The 22,647-nt window shown below is 40.4% G+C and overlaps 1 protein-coding gene across 1 annotated transcript in view; it reads right to left on the bottom strand.

Annotated features, from left to right (window-relative positions):
- The window catches only part of LOC124722073 (serine/threonine-protein kinase GL21140), a 212,200-nt gene extending 190,027 nt beyond the window's left edge, over positions 1 to 22,173 (bottom strand). The window contains exon 1 of the mRNA XM_047247271.1: positions 21,847 to 22,173. The gene's annotated coding sequence lies outside the window, so the exon portion shown is untranslated. The remainder of the gene's footprint in view (positions 1 to 21,846) is intronic.
- Between the last annotated feature and the right edge of the window lie 474 nt (positions 22,174 to 22,647).

Below are 22,647 nucleotides of genomic sequence, written 5' to 3' on the forward strand. Positions count from 1 at the left end.
GATCAAGTCTGATGACTATGCAATATTGTACATATCCACTGCAATTGCAAGTATTTTTTAAATGTCTGGAGTTGTAATTCTCTGTGAAAGGTATAACAGTCACCAGTGTGCATTAGTGCTGTTTGTGTTTAGTACCGTTACCAGACATGCTAGGGTATATAAGAGGCACGAACAGCCTCACATGTTTAGTAATCACTGTGAAGCACAATGTGGCACTGCATGCTCTTATGAGACAGTTTGAAAGGGGCTAATTTGTGGGTCTCCATATGGCCAGCTGGTTAAATTGTGCAACATCTGGATTTGTGAGGCAACTGAATGTGACTGTGAGCCATTGTTGGACTCCATGGGTATGTAAGGGCACGCATACTCATCGTCAAGGTTCTGGGAGACCACTTATCACCATCACAAGGGAGGACCGCCGTATTGTACACTAAATACACTGTAACCCCTTCTCATCTACACCTACCATCCGTTAAGTACTGGACTCCCTGAAACATTCTGTGCCATCGTGCCCCATTGTCAGAGACAAATAGTATGCAAAATTGGGAATAACCATCCCATGCACTGGCTGCAGCTAACACCACAAAACAAATGGCTGCATCCCTAGTGGCCAAGTGGTCCCATGACCAGGACGCATGGACTGCTGATGAATAGTGTAGCATTGTGTTCAATGATGAACCACAGTTCTGCACTACCCTGAATGACCATAGCTTTGCGAGTATGATGGCAACCTGTGTTCCCTCTGTTCCAATGTTCTGGAAAGCCCAGTAGTGTTTCTCCTAGTTTCATGGTAAGGGGAATCACTGGGTATAACTTCAAGCAATGGCTGGTTGTGGTTGAGGGAACTCCAATGGCACGACAGTACATCACTGACATCCCGCGTCGTCATCCATTACCCCTCATGTGACAGTATCATGTTGCTGTTTTTCAACATGACGATGCACATTGATTCTTACACCATCTCTTGGTCAAGAATTATATGTAGAACCATGTGACTCAGGTAGAAGAGATTTTGGCATAGTAGCTTCCAATTACCTAGAGTAGAATAACACCTTATGCTCAGACTGAAAATGATTGCAAGATTCACAATTTCCAGAACTGACACATGGCATGTGGTGTCATCGCCAGACACCACACTTGCTAGGTGGTAGCCTTTAAATCGGCCGCAGTCCGTTAGTATATGTCGGACCCGCGTGTCGCCACTATCAGTGATTGCAGACCGAGCGCCACCACACAGCAGGTCTAGAGAGACTTCCTAGCACTCGCCCCAGTTGTACAACCGACTTTGCTAGCGATGGTTCCCTGACAAAACACGCTCTCATTTGCCGAGACGATAGTTAGCATAGCCTTCAGCTACGTCATTTGCTACGACCTAGCAAGGCGCCATTACCAGTTACTATTGATACTGAATCATGTACCGTCAAGAGCGACGTTCACCATTAAAGGATTAAAGTTAAGTATTCCACCAGCTACGTCCGTTTTTTCTAAATTCTAATTTCCTTGTCCTGTTCCAGACCTCACACCAGCCTGTGTGAGCTAAAACGCGTGCCTTTCGGCTTCCTCTAGTAACCCGGTGTTGGCTTTCCTGCCAACCACAACATTGGCGACGAGGCAATACCGCGTTCTTAACTATACTGCCCTGATTTACTTGTGTAATGGCTTCGCCACCATCTCCAGATGTACTGTCCGAATTTTATTGCTTACAGAATCAGCAGACGCAGGCCTAACTGGATGCCCTTGGACAGCTCGTCCAGGGTCAACGTGCGATGCAAAACGATGCAGCAGCCGCCGTTCCACCGCTAACGCAGCCACAACATGCAGTTGCACCAACTTTTCGTCCTTTTGAAGCTGCACTGGAAAGCTAGACGGAGTGGTCACGCCAATTTGGATTCCATCTAGCCGCCTACAGAATTTAAGGTAACGAGCGGCAGCCGTTTTTGTTGTCTTCGGTCGGTGTACAAACATACCATGTGATAGTCAAATTATTTCCCCGACACGACGTAGCAACTCTGTCCTATGACGAAATTTTGTCTGCATTAGATGCATATTTCAAAGACTCTGTCAATGTAGTTGCCAAACGGTATACCTTCTTTCGTACAAAACGTACGGCAGGTCAGACTAATAGGGAGTGGGTTGCAACCTTGCAAGGCCTTACTAGGGATTGTGCTTTTGAGTGTCAATGTGGACTCCCTTATTCAGATACTATGGTACGTGATGCAATTGCACAGAACGTTTCTGATGTTCGTATAAGGGAACAGATTTTGAAACTAGTCAATCCCTCCCGTCACCAAGTGATGGACATATTGGATCGGCAGGACACACTTGACTTTGCTCAGGAATCATTTGCAACTTTGCCACCCGTGTGTCAGGTTAACTGGCCCGCCGGGCGAGCTGCACGGAAGAGTAAACAGCCCTCGCGCCCGGCCGCGCCGCTGCCGCCAGGCTCTCAGCCACGTGTACCACGCCGGCAAGCAAATGCAGTGCTGAAATCATGCCCGCGATGTGCTACTAGACATTCGTGTGAGAACTGCCCGTCACGCCAAGCTATTTGCTTTTACTGTAATAAAAAAGGACATGTTCAAAGTGTTTGCCAGAAAAAGCTCAGATCGGAAACTCGAAATCATTCCAGGCCCTTTGCTTCATGCCGGAATCGGAATCGAACCAAGGATACTCAGGCTCGCGAAACTTCGTCCATGGAAATTCATATAGTCCATTCCACTCCGCCCAGTGCCACTCTCTCTAACAGTGACTGTGTTCGTCCCACAAATAGTGTGCGTCGACATCGCCGGAAATCCCGTCAAGTCGCAAGTGATTTTGTACCAGTGTCAGTTCACGTTGCACAAGACAGTCGCTCTTGTCAGCAGGACAATAAACTTTTTGTGGACTTGGACATTAACAGCAAAGTGATACCATTCCAGCTCGATACCGGGGCTGCAGTTTCACTGATCAATCAAGACACTTACAAACTGCTGGGCACACCTCCATTGCATGCCGCAAATGTTAAGTTAACTATCTATTCAGGTCAAGCGATCCCTGTGTTAGGACAGTGCAGCCTTCTTGCAACATACAAAGGACAAACAAAACTTGTGTCATTTTACGTCCTTCGTTCTTCTTCCGCAGTGAACTTGTTTGGTTTTGATTTAGTTCAGTTGTTTAACTTGTCTGTATTAAATCAGGTCCTATCAGTGAACCAGACTGTGCCTTCCGACAGTGTTTCCCGTCTATGTGAAGAATTTGCAGACATTTTTGCACTGGGCCTCGGTTGCGCTAAGAACTATAAAGCACATCTGGAACTGAAAGTAAACGCGCAACCAAAATTTTTCAGAGCGCGCAATGTCCCCCACGCAAAGCGTGATGAGGTCGCAAAAACATTACACGATTTGGAATCACAAGGTGTAATTGAACATGGGCAGGCTTCTCTCTGGGCATCACACTTAGTAATGTTGCCAAAACCTTCCGGACAATTGAGACTTTGTGTGGACTTCAAGGCAACAGTTAATCCACAACTAGTTATTGCAACTTTTCCTTTACCCCGCCCGGAAGATCTTTTTGACAAACTGTGCCCGGGTAAATATTTTTCAAAGTTGGACCTAGCAGACGCGTACTCGCAAATACCGGTGGACGAAGAATCCCAGCGCGTTTTGGTGGTTAACACGCATCTTGGTTTGTATCAATTCAAACGACTGCCATTCGGGTGTGCATCCGCCCCTGCATTGTTTCAGCAATATCTACAAACTGTGCGTCGGTCCCTACTGCAGCAAACTATCTGGACGATATTGTGATCTCCGGAAAGATGGAGGAAGAATATTTAGCCAATCTATGAACATTATTTCAGGTCTTGCAACAAAATGGTCTTCGCTTGCGGAAGGACAAATGTGTGTTTTTTGCTCATGACTTGCCCTACCTGGGACATGTACTTAATGCCCAAGGCATACATCCCAGTCCCGAGCACCTCCGTGCCATACAAGACTTGCCTTCGCCGCAGAATTTGAAGCAGCTACAGAGTGTGCTGGGAAAAATTAACTATTATCACAGATATGTGCCGCATGCCTCTTCCATTTCAGCTCCGCTTCATCGCTTACACCGTAAAGGTGTTCCGTTCGTCTGGACGACGGAATGCGAATGCGTCTTTCGCCAGTTGAATTCGGCGTTGCTTTCCAGTACTTGCCTTACGCCATTCAATCCCCAGAAGCCCCTTTTGTTGATGGTGGATGCATCGGATTTCGAGATCGGTGCTGTGCTTGCGCACAAAGATGGATCGCACGATCGCCCTATTGCCTTTGCGTCCAAATTGCTCTTGTCTGCGCAAATTATTCACAGATCGAGAAAGAAGCTTTGGCTCTCGTATTTGGTGTTATAAAGTTTCATGATTTCTTGTATGGTCGTCACTTTACCATCATCACAGACCACAAACCTTCGACATCGCTTTTTCATCCGACCAAGCCTGTACCTCCACGTACAGTGCAGAAATTCATTCGCTGGTCTATTTTCCTCTCGCAGTACCGCTACGATATCTTGTATTGGTCCACTGCTAAGCACGGAAATGCCGATGCGTTTGTTCCGTTTGCCTGTTGCTGAGGATAGAGCATTCGATTCCTCCGAACTTGCTTGCTTGTTCATTGATTCGGAAACCGATGACGTGGTCGAATCGTTTCCGATTGATTTTCGTTGTGTAGCTACAGCCACAGCTGCTGACCCTGTCCTTGCTACCGTTCTGCGTTTTGTTGCTACGCAATGGCCCTTGTCAAAGTCACGGATCGGGGATCCGTTGGTTCGCCGATTTTTTGCTCACCAGGAGAGACTTTTTGTACGACGTGGTGTTTTGCTGTTGCATTCTGATAATGATCAGTCCAGGGTCGTGGTCCCACGTTCGTTACAGTCCTCTGTCTTACAGCTTCTCCACCAAGGACATTGGGGTATAGTGAGAACGAAACAACTTGCTCGTCAACACTGTACTTGGTTCGGAATCGATGCCGCAATTACAAATATGTGCTCTTCTTGCATGGTGTGTGCCAAACAACAATCAGTACCACCGCGGACATTCTTTGCATGGCCAAAAGCCACTTCCCCTTGGCAACATCAATTTTGCTGGTCCATTCTGGAATGCTTGATGGTTGGTTGTGGTAGATTCATTCAGTAATTTTCCTTTTGTTGTCCGGATGTCTTCCACGACGTCATCTGCCACCATCCAAGCGTTATCTGCTATCTTTTGCATTGAAGGTCTTCCACAGACTATTGTTTCCGACAATGGCCCACAATTCATGTCCGCAGAATTTCAGTCATTCTGCAAGGCCAATGGTATTCAACATCTGACGTCCGCGCCGTTTTCGCCACAGTCAAACGGTGCCTCTGAACGATTGGTCAGGACTTTCAAGTCACAGATGTTGAAGTTGAAAGAGTCGCATTCTCGGGAGGACGCGTTATTGCCCTTTTTGTCCTCGTATCGCTCTCAGCCCCGAGATGGTCGCTCGCCGGCTGAGTTGCTCCACGGTCGCCCTCATCGAACCTTGATGTCTTTGCTACACCCGCCGCATCAGGTTCCTGTGCAGCGGCAGACACCTGCTTTTGCCCCAGGCGACTCTCACAATTTTATCTTACATTGCACCGTACCCCAAAAACAACAAGTTTGAGACACTGTATCCCATTAAAACTGAACCAGTGACACACACTTCACCTGTTGTGGCTAGCGTCAGGATGAAGCAAGATATAAAAGAAAGAGGTCTGTTAATTGTTGGCATTTCCAACGTACACTGAATAATGATACCCCTTATGAAAACGGCAGCAAAAAAGGAAGCACATTCCAAGGAGTTCAAGTGGGGATTCCAGCAACTGATTGGAATAATTATACTTTGTAAGAGATGGATGTGAAAAGAGATCTTGACAGTTTAATTTCTGCAGCAGTACAATATAAGTGATATCACCCAAAATTGGCAACATCTATAGTATATTATTATGGAGTAATAGAACCAGCATCATGAAAGTGTATTCAAATCTTTAGTCCTGAGGACTGGATTCACGTGGCCAAGAAAGCCTTTCATGGTTGTCAAAGTAACACACTCTGAAATTTCATCCAACTAAAAAAATTGAAGACATTATAGTCCCCCCCCCCCCACCCAAAAAAAAGAAAAAATGAAAAAAATAGAGAAGAAGAAGAAGAAGAATGGTGAACGTCATCCCAATCATGATGTTAAAGATGAAGTACAAGAGGTTTGCACAAGAGGTGTCTGACACTACAGTTTAAAAAAAAACCTTAAGTCCAGATATTGACATCTCAAAAGCAACTATGTCTATGAAAATTTTCTAAATCTGTTAAGAAGCAAGACTAATTGTACAAAACTCCACATCGAGGCAAATAAAATGAATACACTTTCACTTTTACCATTTCTTCCTTCAAACACACACACCTATTTCAAAAGCCTACATACAGAAACTGTCAGTAGGTCACAAACATACCGGGTGATCAAAAAGTCAGTATAAATTTGAAAAATGAATAAATCATGGAATAATGTAGATAGAGAGGTACAAATTGACACACATGCTTGGAATGACATGGGGTTTTATTAGAACCAAAAAAATACAAAAGTTCACAAAATGTCAGACAGATGGCGCTTCATCTGACCAGAATAGCAATAATTAGCATAACAGAGTAAGACAAAGCAAAGGTGATGTTTTTTTTACAGGAAATGCTCAATATGTCTACCATCATTCCTCAACAATAGCTGCAGTCGAGGAATAATGTTGTGAACAGCACTGTAAAGCATGTCCGGAGTTATGGTGAGGCATTGGTACCAGATGTTGTCTTTCAGCATCCCTAGAGATGTCAGTCAACCACAATACACTTGAGACTTCAGGTAACCCCAAAGCCAATAAACGCACGGACTGAGGTCTTGGGACCTGGGAGGCCAAGCATGACGAAAGTGGCGGCTGAGCACACGATCTTCACCAAACAACGTGCGTAAGAGATCTTTCAAGTGTCTAGCAATTTTTTTGGTTCTAATAAAACCCCATGACATTCCAAGCATGTGTGTCAATTTTTACCCCTCTATCTACATTATTCTGTGGTTTATTAAGTTTTCAAATTTATACTGACTTTTTGATCACCCAGTACTTGAATGAAGAAATCGCAGAATCACATAATGATGTATCTCTCTTTGATGAGACCATTTAAAGCTTAATTTTGCATTATTTAGACTATTTTAAGATACAGCTGTTATATAAGAAAAAATGTTTCCAGTTTCACAGTGTCCTATTCATTTGATTGACATTGTGTGAAAAGTATTTCAGGGCCAACGTGGATCACATCCAGTTAATTCTGGTTTACAGTTGAATTGGCACTTAGTAGTAGTTCTTGAAGTTTCAAATTATGACTCACATTTAAGTTAGTCTTCATATTTCGACAACAAAAAGGAAATTATATTCTACATCACTGTAGTATTCAGCTTGTGTCAATGAGCTGTAAACTTGGCACCAAACTATAATTTATGGACTCGATCCACTTTAGTTCTGAGTGCCTCACTATAAATACCTAGAACAAGAAACTATGTCATGTACTTTTATGAAAGCAGGTCACACTGCCTACAAGTGTAGCAGAAATAATTCGCAAAACTACCATCAGATATATTTTGGATATTCATCTGTTGTAAAATCTTCAAATGTGTTCTGAGCTCAAACATAATGAGGTATTTCAACCATAACAATCTCTTTAATGCCAACCAGCATAGATTCCAACATCATCTCACAAGGCATTTTCAAACCATGGAATGAAGACATTAAGATAGAAGCAGAATGTCTTAATTCCTTGAAGTATTTGACTCAGTGATACACTGATAATCAACGAAATATCATGATGTGGTTTTTCAAACAAAATTTGAAACTGGATTCAGGAGGGAGAGTGCATGTCATCTACAATGAATAGTCACTGGCAGATGTAAAAGTAATTTTAGACAAGCTTCAGGAAAGTGTACTGTGATGGTTGCTGTTCATGTTGTATATTAATGACCTACCAGATAACATTAATGGTAGCCTCACTCTCTTTTTCAGATATATATAATGAAGTAATGTCCGGGAAAAAGCTGCACAAATATTCAGTTAGATGTTGATAAGTTTTCAAAGTGGTACACAAACTGAGAACTTCCTTTAAATGTTCAGGAATGTGAAATCGTGTACTTCACAATTTTTGCCCCTGCTCTCCTTCGATGACTTCAATATCAGTGGGGGCTTGTCTGCCCTAGTTTCAGGGGCAAATGAAGAATGTGAAGCTCTATGACCAGCAACCTGCGGCTTCATCAGCCACTAGCTGGTATCTGGTTGCAGATTAGCAGGATCCTGGGAGGGAAATTTTCTGAAGGACCCCTTCCTGGTGAGAGACAGCTGAGGTGGTGTTGCTTCTCTATCTGGGGGTTGGTTGGGATGGGAAGGGAAGTGGTTGGTGGGGGGGGGGGGGGGGGGGAGGGGGACAATAGTAGGAAGAGGGCCCTCAACCACCAGGAGAGTGGGCATAGACAAATGGCCCCAAGGGCTTGTTGGCATAGAAGGCATGAAGGGCAACAATACTGTCACAAAAGAGGATGACTGTCACGATGCAAACAATCATATTTCTTCTTGGCCTCCAGATATGCGAGTTGGTCGGGAGTCTTGTATTCTTGGATTTTCTTTTCTCTTTGGAAGATGGTGCAGTCCGGTAAACAGGAGGAATGGCACTCTCTGCAGTTAACACAGTTGTTTTTGTGTGTGTGTGTGTGTGTGTGTGTGTGTGTGTGTGTGTGTGTGTGTGTGTGTGTGTTTCTAATGCAACTGATGTCCACAATCCCTAGAGATGGGGCTGGGGTTACAATGCAAAGACATGAGGCTGAATCTCAAGACGTTTGAAGCATCACGTGGAATTGGAAATATATGGTTTCGCACCATATCTCTACACCATCACATTGATTTTTTCAGGCAATGAATTGTCTTGAAAGGCCAACATGAAGAAATCAGTATAAACCTTATTGTTCTTTGGTCCCAGTTGGGTATGATGGACAAAATGCACATGTCGCTCCACCACATTGACACAGAGCTCATCATTGGCCTGCGGAAGGAGGCTGAGGTGGAAGATGATATACTGTACCATAATGAAAGTTTCACTCTGCAGTGGAGTGTGGGCGGTTATGAAATTTCCTGGAAGATTAAAACTGTGTGTCAGGCCAAGACTAACTCGGGTCCCAAGTTTGAGTCTTAGTCCGACACACAGTTTTAATCTGCCAGTGAGTTTCATCCTGTACCATATTGAGAGTGTTATGAGGTGTGATATTTACAGGGATGTTATCCCTGAAACTACCACAACCAGAAAGAAATTCAATGGTCATTGCAAAAGAAGACATCCTGAAGAAGTAGTTTTGGAATTTGTCTGTGAGAGGAAGAAAAATGGGCAACTTGTGCCTAGTGACACCGAAAGAAACAAAGCAAAAGAGGTTACTATAGTTCTTAATATACCAATGCAAGAGCTTAAGGCCAGTCATGGATGGGTTGATTGCCACAAGATTCCACACAATTTTGAGAAAAAAAGCATCAAGAATTTCAGCAGTATGTCACCACACTTCGGAAAGAGAAGAATTTTTTAATGACCCAAACAGGCAATGCTGATGAGACATCAGTTTGGTTTCAAAACCATCAAAATATCTGGGTTTTAAAAGCAGCTCATAACTGTATGCTGGTAATCAAAGTAGATGGATGTAAATTCCCCTTGTTCTTCAAGTGGAAAACAAGTCCCAAGACCCCTAAGAAATGGAAAGCTGTTCCATAATGACGATACTGTTCGATATCAAGATAAGGGATGGGTACCTGAAACTTTAATGCTTGAATGGTTCCAAAAAGTAGGGAAACTGTCTTAGTGGGCTTTGCCAACTTTGTCTTGATGTATTTCATGGTCATCTCACTGATGACTTCAAAAGAAGATCCACAGCTTAGCCAATGACCTTCTCATTATTAATGGAGGAATGACTTCTGTGTTACAACACCTTTATGTTAGTATAAACGGACCTTTCAAAGGTTATGCTCAGGAAAAGTAAAAAACATGGTTTTGTGAACCAAACTGTGAACTAACTCCGACAGGAGAAATTAATTTGTTGCACCCTACATTATTGCACACTGGGTTTTAGATTGCCTGGAAAAGCATTGAAGCAGAAAATGATCATAAAATCATTCAAGAAATGCTGTATTTCAATTACTCTGAAGATGATGTGCTCAGGAATGATGTGAAGGATGATGGGGAAAGAGCACATGAATCTGTGTGATGCAGACTCCTCCGAGGATTCCAGTAATGATGACATTAGTGAATAATGACGACCAATGCCTGTAATTTATGGTACGTTTGTTTGCTAGTCATGTAGGTAATCAAGTTAGACATTCTTTTTTTAATAATGACTGTATCACTTAACAATAATTGTTATTTTGATAGTTCATGTTGCGTAAAGTAAATTTGGCCTAGCAGTGATGCACCAACAAATTTTCTTATGATTTTAATTTTTTTTAAATTGAAGTATACAACACATTTTAATGGCATATTAGATTCACATAAATATGGTATATGCCCCATGAACCACAGACATTGTCGAGGTGGGTTGGCTCGCATGCCTCCACGATAACAAATAGTCCAACCGTGAGTACATCCACAACAGAGGGGTATCTGTGGAGGGTTCAGACAAACATGTGGTTTCTGAAGAGTGACAAGCAGCCTTGCCAGTAGTTGCAGGGGAAACAGTCTGGATGATTTACTGATCTGGTCTTATAACATCAGCCAACATGGCCTTACTGTGCTGGTATTATGAATAGCTGAAGCCAAAGGGAAACTACAGCTGTTACTTTTTCCAAGGACATGCAGCTCTACAGTATGGTTAAATGATAATGGCATCCTCTTGCATGAAATATTCCACAGGTAAAACAGTTCCCCATTCAAACTCTGGGTGAGGACTACACAGGAGGATATCATCAGGAGAAACAAAACTAGTGTTCTACAAATTGTAGCATGGAATGTTACAGATCTTAATTGAGTACACAGGCTGGAATTTTTAAATGGAAATGGGCAGTTTGAAGACAGATATAGTGGGGATTAGTGAAGCTTGGTGGCACGATGAACAGGGCTTATGGTTAGGTTAGTACAGGGTTATAGATACAAAATCAAATAGAAGTAATGCAGGATTAGGTCTAATAACGAATAAGAAAACAGCAATGCAGGTAAGCTACAATGAACAGGAAGGTGAACACACTATTGTAACCAATATAGACATGAAGCCCACATCTGCCACAGCAGTATAAGTTCACATGCCCACTAGCTCTGCAGATGAAGAGATTGAGGAAACGTATGCTGAGGTAAAAGAAATTATTCAGATAGCTGAGGGAAATGAAAATTTAATTGTGATGGGGACTGGAATTCGATAGTACAAAAACGGGAAAGGGGGGGGGGGGGGGATGAAAAAGAAGCCACCTGGTAGAATGTTGTACAGAGCATGACTTAATTATCACTCGCATTAGGTTTAAAAATCATGAAAGAAGACTGTATACATGAAAGAGACCTGAATGCAACAGAAGGTTCCAGACTGATTATATATGGGTAAGACAGAGATTTTGGAACCAGCTTTTAAAGTGAAAGACATTTCCAGAGCAAATGTGGATTCTGATCATAATTTACTAGTTATTAACTGTTGATTAAAACTGAAGAATATGCAAAAAGGTAGGAAATTAAGGAGATGGGACCTGGATTAAAAAAAACAGAGGTTGTTGAGAGTTTCAGAGGGATCAGTAGGCAATGATTGACTGAAACAAACAGAGGAAAGCAATACTGTAGAAGATGAATGGGTAGCTTTGAGAGATGAAGTACTGAAGGCAGCAGAGTATCAAATAGGTTAACCACAACCTAGTAGAAATCCTTAGATATCACAGGAGGCATTGAATTTAGTTGATCAAAGGAGAAAATATAAAAATGTAGCAACTGAACCAGTCAAAATAGAATATGAACATCTTAAGTACAAAATTAACAGAAACTACAAAATGGCTAAGCAGTAATGGTTAGATAACAAATTTAAGGATTTAGAAGCATATTACACTAAAGGGAAGATACATACCACCTACAGGAAAATTAAAGAGACTGTTGGAGAAAAGAAAAGTAGCTGTATGAATATCAAGAGCTCAGACAGAAAAGCAAAGCTGTGATGTGGAACGAATATATTAGAGGGCTATACAAAGGAAGTCAGCTTTAACACAATATTATAAAAAGAGGACTTAGATGTAGATGGGATGGGCAATATAATAATGCCAGAATAATTTGGCAGGACACTGAAAGGCAAGGCTAGGGTAGGCTGTGTGGGAAAAAAAAGGGGTCCTGGAGTACACGAAATTCCTTTAGAACTGTTGACATCCTTGGGAGAGCCAGCCATGACTGAACTCTTCTACATGTTGTGCAAGATATACCAAACATGGGAAATATCGCCAGATTTCAAGAAGACTGTAACAACTCCAATTCCAAAGAAATCATGTGCTGGCAGGTGTGAATATTACCAAGCTATTATTTTAATAAGTCATTGTTGCAAAATACTGACAACTTATTTACAGAAGAATGGAAAAACTGGTAGAAGCTTACTCTGAGGAAGGTCAGTTCAGGTTGCACAGAAATGTTGGAACATGTGAGGCAATACTGACCCTATGACTTACCTTAGAGGACAGATTAAGGAAAGGCAGACCTATGTTCGTGGCATTTGTTGATTTGGAGAAAGCTTGTGACTACATTTAGTGGAATACACTGTTTCTATTTCTGAAGGTAGCAGGGTAAAATACAGGGACTGGACATTTATTTGCAACTTGTGCAGGCACCAGATGACAGTTATCAGAATTGAAGGGAATGAACGGGAAGCAGTAGTTGAGAATAGAGGGAGGCAGGGTTGCATTCCACCCCTGATGTTATACAGTCTATACATTGAGCAAGCTGTGATGTATGGCAAAGAGAATTTTGGAAACGGATTTAAAGTTCAGGGAGAAGAAACAAAACCTCTGGTGTTTACCAATGACATAGTAATTCTGTCTGAGAGAGCAAAGGACTTGGAAGTACAGCTGAACAGAATGGACAGTGTCTCAAAAAGAGGATTTAAGTTGAACATTAACAAAACAGAAACAAAGATAATGGAATATAGCCTAATTAAATCAGGCAATGCTAATGAAATTAGTTTAGGAAATGAGATACTAATAGTAGTATATGAGTTTTGCTTTTTCGGCCAGTACTTACAACTGCCAAAATAGAATGGATAAAAAATGTAAAATGGCAATGGCAAGAAACGCATTTCTGGAGAAGAGAAGCTAGTTAACATCAAATATAAATTTAAGATGTACAGTTACAATATACTATTGGGAATGACCAGAAACTTAAGATTTGATAATTCTTTATTTAAATTTTCATCGCAGTTGTGTGTAATTTACGCTGGTGGCTAATTTTACTCATAGCTGTTCATTTTCAAACCAGACCTGCACTGAAAGTGCTTATCAAAGCAAAATTCCACAGACATACATGGGTAATGTCCACACAACACACTCACTCATACAACAGAACTGGAGTGATTTTATTACATGTGTGATACATTCAACAAATGAAACTACACTGAATGCATATACTACTACGGTATAGTAACTTGTCACCAGTATACATTACACACACCTATGACAAATTTAAATCAAGAATTATAAATTTAAGTGTTAGGTAGTATTTCCTGAAGGCACTTGGATTGAGTGTAGCCTTGTATGGTGATGAAATGTGGACAATAAGCATTTCAGATACAATGAGAATAGAAGCTTTTGAAATGTGACACTACAGAAGAATGCTGACATTTACATGGGTAGATCATGTGACATGCAGAGGTACTGAATAGAACTGGGGAGAAAAGAGGTTTGTGGCATAACTTGACTAAAAGTAGGGATCAGTTGATAGGACACATTCCGAGAAACCATGGAATCGTCAATTTAGTATTGGAAAGAAGTGTGGGGGATAATAATTTCAGAGACTAAGAGACAAGAGCAATAAGCTGCAGAGTGAAAATCTCATTCTGGAAACATCCCCTAGGCTGTGGCTAAGGCATGTCTCCGCAATATCCTTTCTTCCAGGAGTGCTAGTTCTGCAAGGTCCGCAGGAGAGCTTCTGTGAGGTTTGGAAAGTAGGAGACAAGGTACTGGCAGAAGTAAAGCCATGAGGACGGGGCATGAGTCGTGCTTGGGTAGCTCAGATGGTAGAGCAATAGCCCGCGAACGGTAAGGGTCCGCGTTTGAGTCTCGGTCCAGCACACAGTTAATCTTCCAGGAAGTTGCAGTAGGCTCATTCAAATAGATGTGGATTGCAGTAATTATTTGGAGATGAAGGGACTTAACAGGATAGAGTAGCATGGAGAGCTGCATCAAACCAGCATATGGACTTAAAAACAACATATGTATATAACATTCACTAAAACATTGTAACATTTCTCTAGTACAAAATACATAACTGATTTCATCTTGTGTCTCTTAGGAAAGGTGTGTTAAATATGGAGGAAATACTAATAACAATGAATTTCAGTGTCTAACTACAGATCAGTCCATCACTGTAATCCAGGCTGCATATTCACCTTAATTGTTTCCATCAACCCACAACCACATTATCTCCTTCAAACCTAACTTAACAGATTTTAGGCCCTGCAAAGATCATCAACTGGAGGATTCTAGGCAATATGACATTTATTAATGCCAAAAAACCTTATTTAAAGAGGCAATATCAGTGGAGATTCATAACAGTAAACAGTCTAGATTGTCGCACAGATGACAGAATGGTAGATATCGAAATAGACAACAGAGGGCCAGAGAAACAATTAAAATCGCTCAAAAGAGGAAAGGCCGCTGGACCTGATGGGATACCAGTTCGATTTTACACAGAGTACGCAAAGGAACTTGCTCCCCTTCTTGCAGCGGTGTACCGTAGGTCTCTAGAAGAGTGTAGATTGGAAAAGGGCACAGGTCATCCCCGTTTTCAAGAAGGGACGTCGAACAGATGTGCAGAACTATAGAACTATATCTCTAATGTCTATCAGTTGTAGAATTTTGGAACACGTATTATGTTCAAGTATAATGACTTTCCTGGAGACTAGAAAGCTACTCTGTAGGAATCAGCATGGGTTTCGAAAATGATGATAGTGTGAAGCCCAGCTCACGCTACTTGTCCACGAGACTCAGAGGGCCATAGACATGGGTTCCCAGGTAGATGCCGTGTTTCTTGATTTCCACAAGGCGTTTGATACAGTTCCCCACAGTCATTTAATGAACAAATTAAGAGCATATGGACTATCAGACCAATTGTGTGATTGGATTGAAGAGTTCCTAGATAACAGAACGCGGCATGTCATTCTCAATGGAGAGAAGTCTTCCGAAGTAAGAGTTATTTCAGATGTGCCACAGGGGAGTGTCGTAGGACCGTTGCTATTCACAATATACATAAATGACCTTGTAGATGACATCAGAAGTTCACTGAGGCTTTTTGCGGGTGACGCTGTGGTATATCGAGAGGTTGTAACAATGGAAAATTGTTCTGAAATGCAGGAGGATCTGCAGCAAATTGATGCATGGTGCAGGGAATGGCAATTGAGTCTCAATGTAGACAAGTGTAATGTGCTGCGAATACATACAAAGAAAGATCCCTTATCAACTGGAAGCAGTTAATTCCATAAATTATCTGGGAGTATGCATTAAGAGTGATTTAAAATGGAATGATCATATAAAATTAAATCGTCGGTAAAGCAGATGCCAGACTGAGATTCATTGGAAGAGTCCTAAGGAAATGCAATCTGAAAACAAAGGAAGTAGGTTACAGTACGCTTCTTCGCCCACTGCTTGAATACTGCTCAGCAGTGTGGGATACGTACCAGATAGGGTTGATAGAAGAGATAGAGAAGATCCAACGGAGAGCAGCGCGCTTCGTTACAGGATCATTTAGTAATCGCGAAAGCGTTACGGAGATGGTAGATAAGCTCCAGTGGAAGACTCTGCAGGAGAGATGCTCAGTAGCTCGGTATGGGCTTTTGTTGAAGTTTCGAGAACATACCTTCACCGAGGAGTAAAGCTGTATTGCTCCCTCCTACATATATCTCGCAAAGAGACCATGAGGATAAAATCAGAGAGATTAGAGCTCACACACAGGCATACCGACAATCCTTCTTTCCACGAACAATATGAGACTGGAATAGAAGGGAGAACCGATAGAGGTACTCAATGCACCCTCCGCCACACACCGTCAGGTGGCTTGCGGAGTAAATATACACAGTATAACCAAGTGCAAAAGAAAGTGCAAGTGTCTGTTGTTTACGAATATCTGCATCTATACTCCGCACACATCACTCAAGTGCATGGCAGACGATACTTACCACTTTACCACATATCAGGTGTTTTTATCCGTTTCATTCACATATGGACCACAGGTAGAATGATTGCTTAAACGCCTTTGCGTCTGCTGTAAGCAGTCTAATTTTATTTTTGCTGTCTGTATGGGAGCAATATCTAAGGACTGTTCCTAGATTGGTTCTTCAAACTTGGTAAGCAGGATTTTGTGGGATATTTGATTTTTGTCTGCCAGTTAACCAATAAGTCACAAGTCAGTTACATCACTCAAATACCTCTGTGTGACAGCTAAGAGCAACATAAAATATAATTTTATAGTGGGAAATACAAATGACAGTTCAGTTCACTAGGTAAAATCTGTGAAGATGTGCGGTCCTATATTAACAGCAGCAGCTTACAATACTCACATTACTAACTGTGAACTACTGTTCAGCTCTCTGAATTTTACTGGCCCATAACAGCTGACATATTTAAAAAAGCTCAAACAACTACATGATCTGTAACATTTTCCTTTGAAGGTTATAATACAGTCATAAGTATATACGACAAATTCCAGTGAGACATAAATGCAAGAAAGTAGTTGTGAATCACATCTTTTTAAAATCCAAAACTGATCTGCACAAGTCATTTTTCCACTACAAACCATCTCCAAATAGAATAGAACACCATCATTTTCACTTTCAACAGTTACTGTTTTATTGTTCTCTTGCAATTTCAGCTTTTGAGCGATGACACAATAGAACAGTTACAGCTACAAGCAAAAATAACATCATTTAAAGGATTTGTAGAGGCTGTGGACCCATATTATAAGAAGAAGGTGACCAGCTTGAAGCTGAATTACAATCTTTGAGCAGCACCGTAGTATGCATTACAGAGCACTGGTTGCAGATGATTAACTGCAGCATACACTGCTAACATCATATGAATTTTCCAGTCACTACTATAGGTCAACTTTAAAAATTGGGGGATTACGTATCTGTATCAAGGGTGGCACACATTTTAAAGTTAGAGAAGTCTGATAACAACTGGCATAGATAAACATTTTGAATTGGCAGCCACTAAAGAAACGAAGCTAGATGTATATAAGCAATTAATCATTCTGTGTGTGTATGTCTCACATAACAGTAATGTGGACACTTGCTTCAACAAATTAAGTCCTGAAAAGTGTCTCATCCCCAAAAAGACTAACATAATAATATATGGAGATGTGAATATTAATGCAGGTGTTGGGGGTTCAGTTAGTGATAACTTCCCAAACCTTTTGAGCACTTTTGGCATTGCACAAATGGTAAACACTGCTAAATGGATTTTTTTAAAAAAGAAAATTTTAGAAAATGTACTTAGGGATGTTGACAGGGAAAATTGTAGACTATTTATATGAGATCTTGGCATTTTGAATCAGTACTGTCTGATGATAAAGCTGAAGACAGGTTCAGTGAGACCTGCAGAACTTTTACCAGGCATTGGCAAATCAACCATGTGTATACAGAAGGCAATGTCAATGCTAAGTCCTCTAAATTCTGCAAATTGTTTAAATTAATTTTTGAGGAGACATTTCCAAAAGTAACTATTTCTAATGCAGCAGCTAAGGAAAATAGATAGGCAACTGTGGGTATTCGAAAGTCCTCAATGACAAATTCCTCAAATCTTTGCAAAAGCACTGCACTAATCCACAGTTTCTTGAGTATAGTCACAAGTACAATAAAAACATGTGAGTGAGTTCTGCTTGCAAAAATCATTCAATGTCAAAATGACACATAATGCAGAAAATACAAGAAAAGTTTGTTATAAAACAAGAAACGGGGAAAGGCATAGAAGTATAACAACATACAAATCAAAGTCTTCAGGAATTCATAAAAGTTTTTAATGATTACTTCTCTGGTACTGTCAATAAGCTGCAGCAAAATCTGCCTAAAACCCATGTAGCACCCACAAAGATTTACACAAGAAGGACACTAATGCTGCTTCTCACAGCTGAGCTTGAAGTTAGGAAAACAGTACAGCAATCCCAAAAAAGACGTCAGAAGGCATAGATGAGGTTCCTGCCTCAGTTCTGAAGGTGTGATTCAACGCCCATAAACAAACAAGTCCTTTAGTTCAAGTGTTTTACCAGAGTACCTAAAGCATGCACAAGATGTGCCTTTACAAAAGAAGGATAATGCAGAAAAAATTAAAGATTATGAGCCATTTTCACTGTAGTCCTCATTCTCAAAAAGTAACTGAAGCAACCACGAAAGAGAGACTGAGAAGTTACATGAATAAATACAACCTCTTTAATGAAGCACAATTTGGTTTCAGAAGTGGAAAATGGCAATACTGGCCATTAGAGGGGCAGTTTCTTAAACTTGACCAAGGCATAAAACACTATTGGGCAAGTTAGAAGTGCCAGGTATAAGAGGAACAGCAAGTGAGTGCTTTCAGTATTACTTGGAAAACAGGGTGTGAAAGGTGGAGACTGCTCACAAACCTGTTGATAGTAAATTTTTAGTAAAACAACTGTCTAACAAGAAGAACAAACATAGTTGTTTCTCAGGGTAGTGTATTGAGTCCAGTTCTGTTCTTAACATATAAGTGTATAAATGACTTCCCAGATGGTGTAAGAAACGGAGAGAAAGTTCTCGTCGCCAATGACAGCAACATCATAGTCACCAATGAGACATCAAAACTCCTATTAGGAAAAAAAAGCATATATCAAGAATGTTTACAACTGGGCAGCATGTAGTAAATTAACACCAAACATGAAGAAAACTAACAGTATGGGCTTCAGCATAAAGAGGGGAAGCATCCCCGACACTTTATACATAGATGATAAATTTATGGACTGTGTAACAAAAACTAAGTTTTCAGGTATGAACACTGTCAGCTAACATGAACAAACATAAAAACATACTGGGAAAAATAATGTCACCAGCATGTAATGCTCTTAGGGAGTTATCATCAGTCTGTAATAGCTATGGTCTTGTGGCAACATACTATGCCTACATACACTCAGTTCTTAACTATGGGTTTCTTTTCTGGGACTCAAAGGCACAACATATGGACACAGTTTCTAAACTGCAGAAAAAGGTCATAATAATAACTGGAAATAGTAGTCAGGCTCATTGTCAAGAGCTATTTAAAAAGATGAGCATCCTTTCTTCACCAAGTGAGTACATCTTCCCATCTGCGGAGCATATCAGGGAAAACATTATTAAATACTGCACTAATAATCCTCTACATAACTATGTCACAAAGGCCAGTTTAGACTTACATTTGCCCAGGGAAGAGAAAAAAAAAAAAAAAAAAAAAACTCTCAGAACAGCATTTTACAACAGGGGATAAAACCGAATAATAAACAACCAAATGAAGTGAAAAAAGATTACTAAAATACATCCGTTTAAAAAGGCAGCTACAACATTCTTTACAAGGAACGCATATTGCACAATTATTAAAGATTATTTAGAGGACTCAGTAGTTGATATAAATGAAAGGGGATAGCTACAGCACCTTGTCACCTTTCAGTGCACGATTATGGTTTACTGCTTTCACAAGGATATCTTGCCAAAATTTAAAATACATTATAGTCATGTCCGTTAACTCAGTTTCCAAGTGGAGAGAATGGAGTTGATTCAAGGCCACAACAGTTGTGTTGTTTGTCATCAGCGGGTGTCCTCCAAGTGTGTACGGTGGTGAAGATCGAAATTATGCTTTTGCTTTGATTTTTCTCACGAGGCCCATGAACCTTCCAAAAATAATTTTACAACTGCTGACTACCTGCCCCCCCCCCCCCCTCTTCATCATAAAGCACGTTATGTATATTGTGAGTTGTATAATTTTGTCTACTGATTTGCGTTGTGCTACTCTCGCAAATTCTGTATCACTGAGAGACGGTTCTTGGATGACTAAAGAGAAATGAATATGTTTCGACAACAGAGTGTTCATTACATCTATCAGAGTGGATTCCACATCCAACTTGTTGGGCAGATTCTGAACAGTGCACAAAATTTTTCAAACTTAAATGTTTTCTGCCTACAAACAAATGACAGCCATCAACCCTGTCAGTTGCAACAGCAGCAAAATCTACTGATCCCATGAAATAATAAATGGGCCTGTTATGTTTGTTGTTAAAGAGGGTCAATATACTCCAAGGGTAAGAGTCCCAGCAGCAAAGTTTCCACAAACATGTTACTTTAATTATACACAAAACAGGAAAATAATTGTTTTCACAGCTGACAATTAGTGCCTGGGGAGACAAATGTGCTTCTATAAAGTGGCTAGTCTTGTGGTAGAAGGCATTACAGCCAGATATTGAAATTTTGTAGGTTAGGTAATTGTGAATGGAGAGCTATGTAATCTCATCCTCTAACCAAGTCGTAACCGATGACTGCAAACCTTTCTACATATATGTGGCAAGACAATTCACTGTTATTGTCCTTATTGGCAGTATTTCTTAATCATCATCCTACAATGTTGATATTTCCTTTTGTTTCTTTTTGATGCTCTTACATGCAAATGACTTTTTCCTTAATATGACTACTATTTTATTTTCAATATGTACACTTTCACTTAGCCACGAATTTATTCACTGCAAAGTTGTGCCACCCCCTATATACTGCTACACCTCTATAGTTAATGAATTATTTAGAGGCAATGTAGTGTAACACAATATATCATTCTTATAGAAAAATTCACTGCATTTTCCCAGACACAATTCTCTGCAACTTTGTGCTCAATTACTTCAAGAAGTGCTACCTTAAGCTGTAACGTGTTACAAACTTGAACAGCAAATTGTGTGTTACAGGAAGGGTGCAGGAATCATTTACATATTAGCCTAGAAAGTAATGATAGCGTCATGTTTGAATTTGTTTCTTTGTTTATATTTAAGCCATTGAAGTAGTGATTACAATATTTGGTATACAATTGCAAAAAATACGGAACTTGCGTTTCCATATGATATTTTTAAATGAAATCCTGGCTTCTTTGAATGCTCTGAAAGGTTTTACCGTAATTTGGTAACCCAAAATTACTGTATTTTCTCCTAAAATATGTCATATATAAAAGATATTCAAGAGAATGGTTTACGGCAACTCACATAATCCGTTGTTCGTCAAATTTTGGATTCTCTTCGTTCACAAAATTTACTGCCAAGCGAAATTTCAAATGTTGGTTTGCCAAACACTCAACATTGATCTCTCTTCCTCTTACACAGCTTTAATGTCAGCATTTAAAAACTTGATACAACAGTAAGAAACTGTTTAATAATATAGCGATAGCATTTTGTGTTTCCCAACATGAAGTGGCTTTTGGTGGAAACTGGAAGTGTTACGATGACATGCTAATCACCCGTCCGCCCCACCCGTCTCTCTACAGACTCCTTACCTACGGCAATGCATTTACTCTCAACATTTCATCTACCGCACACAATTTAGTAAGGCCAAGTGTCGAGCGAATTTGCTTCCTATTTTGTTATTCCTTGACAGTTAGTTGTCTTACCTGAAACGTTGTGTCGACTATGTTGTTTAATTAAATCCGTAGAAGCTAACAGTATACCAAAGACAATTATTGCACTCGCACAAACAGTGATTTTATTTCTGCCATGATTCCTTGTAATAGTAGAAAAAAATCACACATATTTTTACATTTTACATGCACACTTTACCAACTTTCTGAATGTAACAATCTCGAATTGCCGCTGTTACCACTAAGGTTAACAACGACGCCGGCTCTATGCAGCCAAACTGAAAACATATGACAGACGAATTCAACTTAGAAACATTCTAAGATATTACTATTGACTCGTGTACACTGTCAATAAATTTATTGTTGCAGTTTTATCTTATTAATAATCCTCAACGTTCAGTCAGAAGTGGTTACAATGCTTATTTAGCTAGTTCAAAACTTCACGAGCCGATTGTTGTAGTACCTGCAAAATAAACAGCAACACAGCTCATGAAAAACACATTACTTCTACCTCCCAGTCCACAACTGTAACGAAATTGTCTAAATCACGTGGATATATGGCTACCTGATATTAACTTACAAAATCGAGAATTACCTTTTGTACATGTCTTCTGTACGTATAAATATGAAATTTTCAAAACAACTCAAAGATTATCATTAATCTCCGATTACGCATAAGAGCGTAACTAGAAGTTTTTTAAGTTTCTCATATGAGCGAGACGTTAAGCGTATGACAGTGTGGTCGAAGATCTACGGCTTGTCAAAAATTATGTACACGTGATATGTCGCATATACGGAAGAATAATTTTGCCACAAAGGCAGCAGAAGAACACA

This window comes from Schistocerca piceifrons, chromosome X (genome assembly GCF_021461385.2).
Source record: "Schistocerca piceifrons isolate TAMUIC-IGC-003096 chromosome X, iqSchPice1.1, whole genome shotgun sequence".
Taxonomy (NCBI): domain Eukaryota; kingdom Metazoa; phylum Arthropoda; class Insecta; order Orthoptera; family Acrididae; genus Schistocerca; species Schistocerca piceifrons.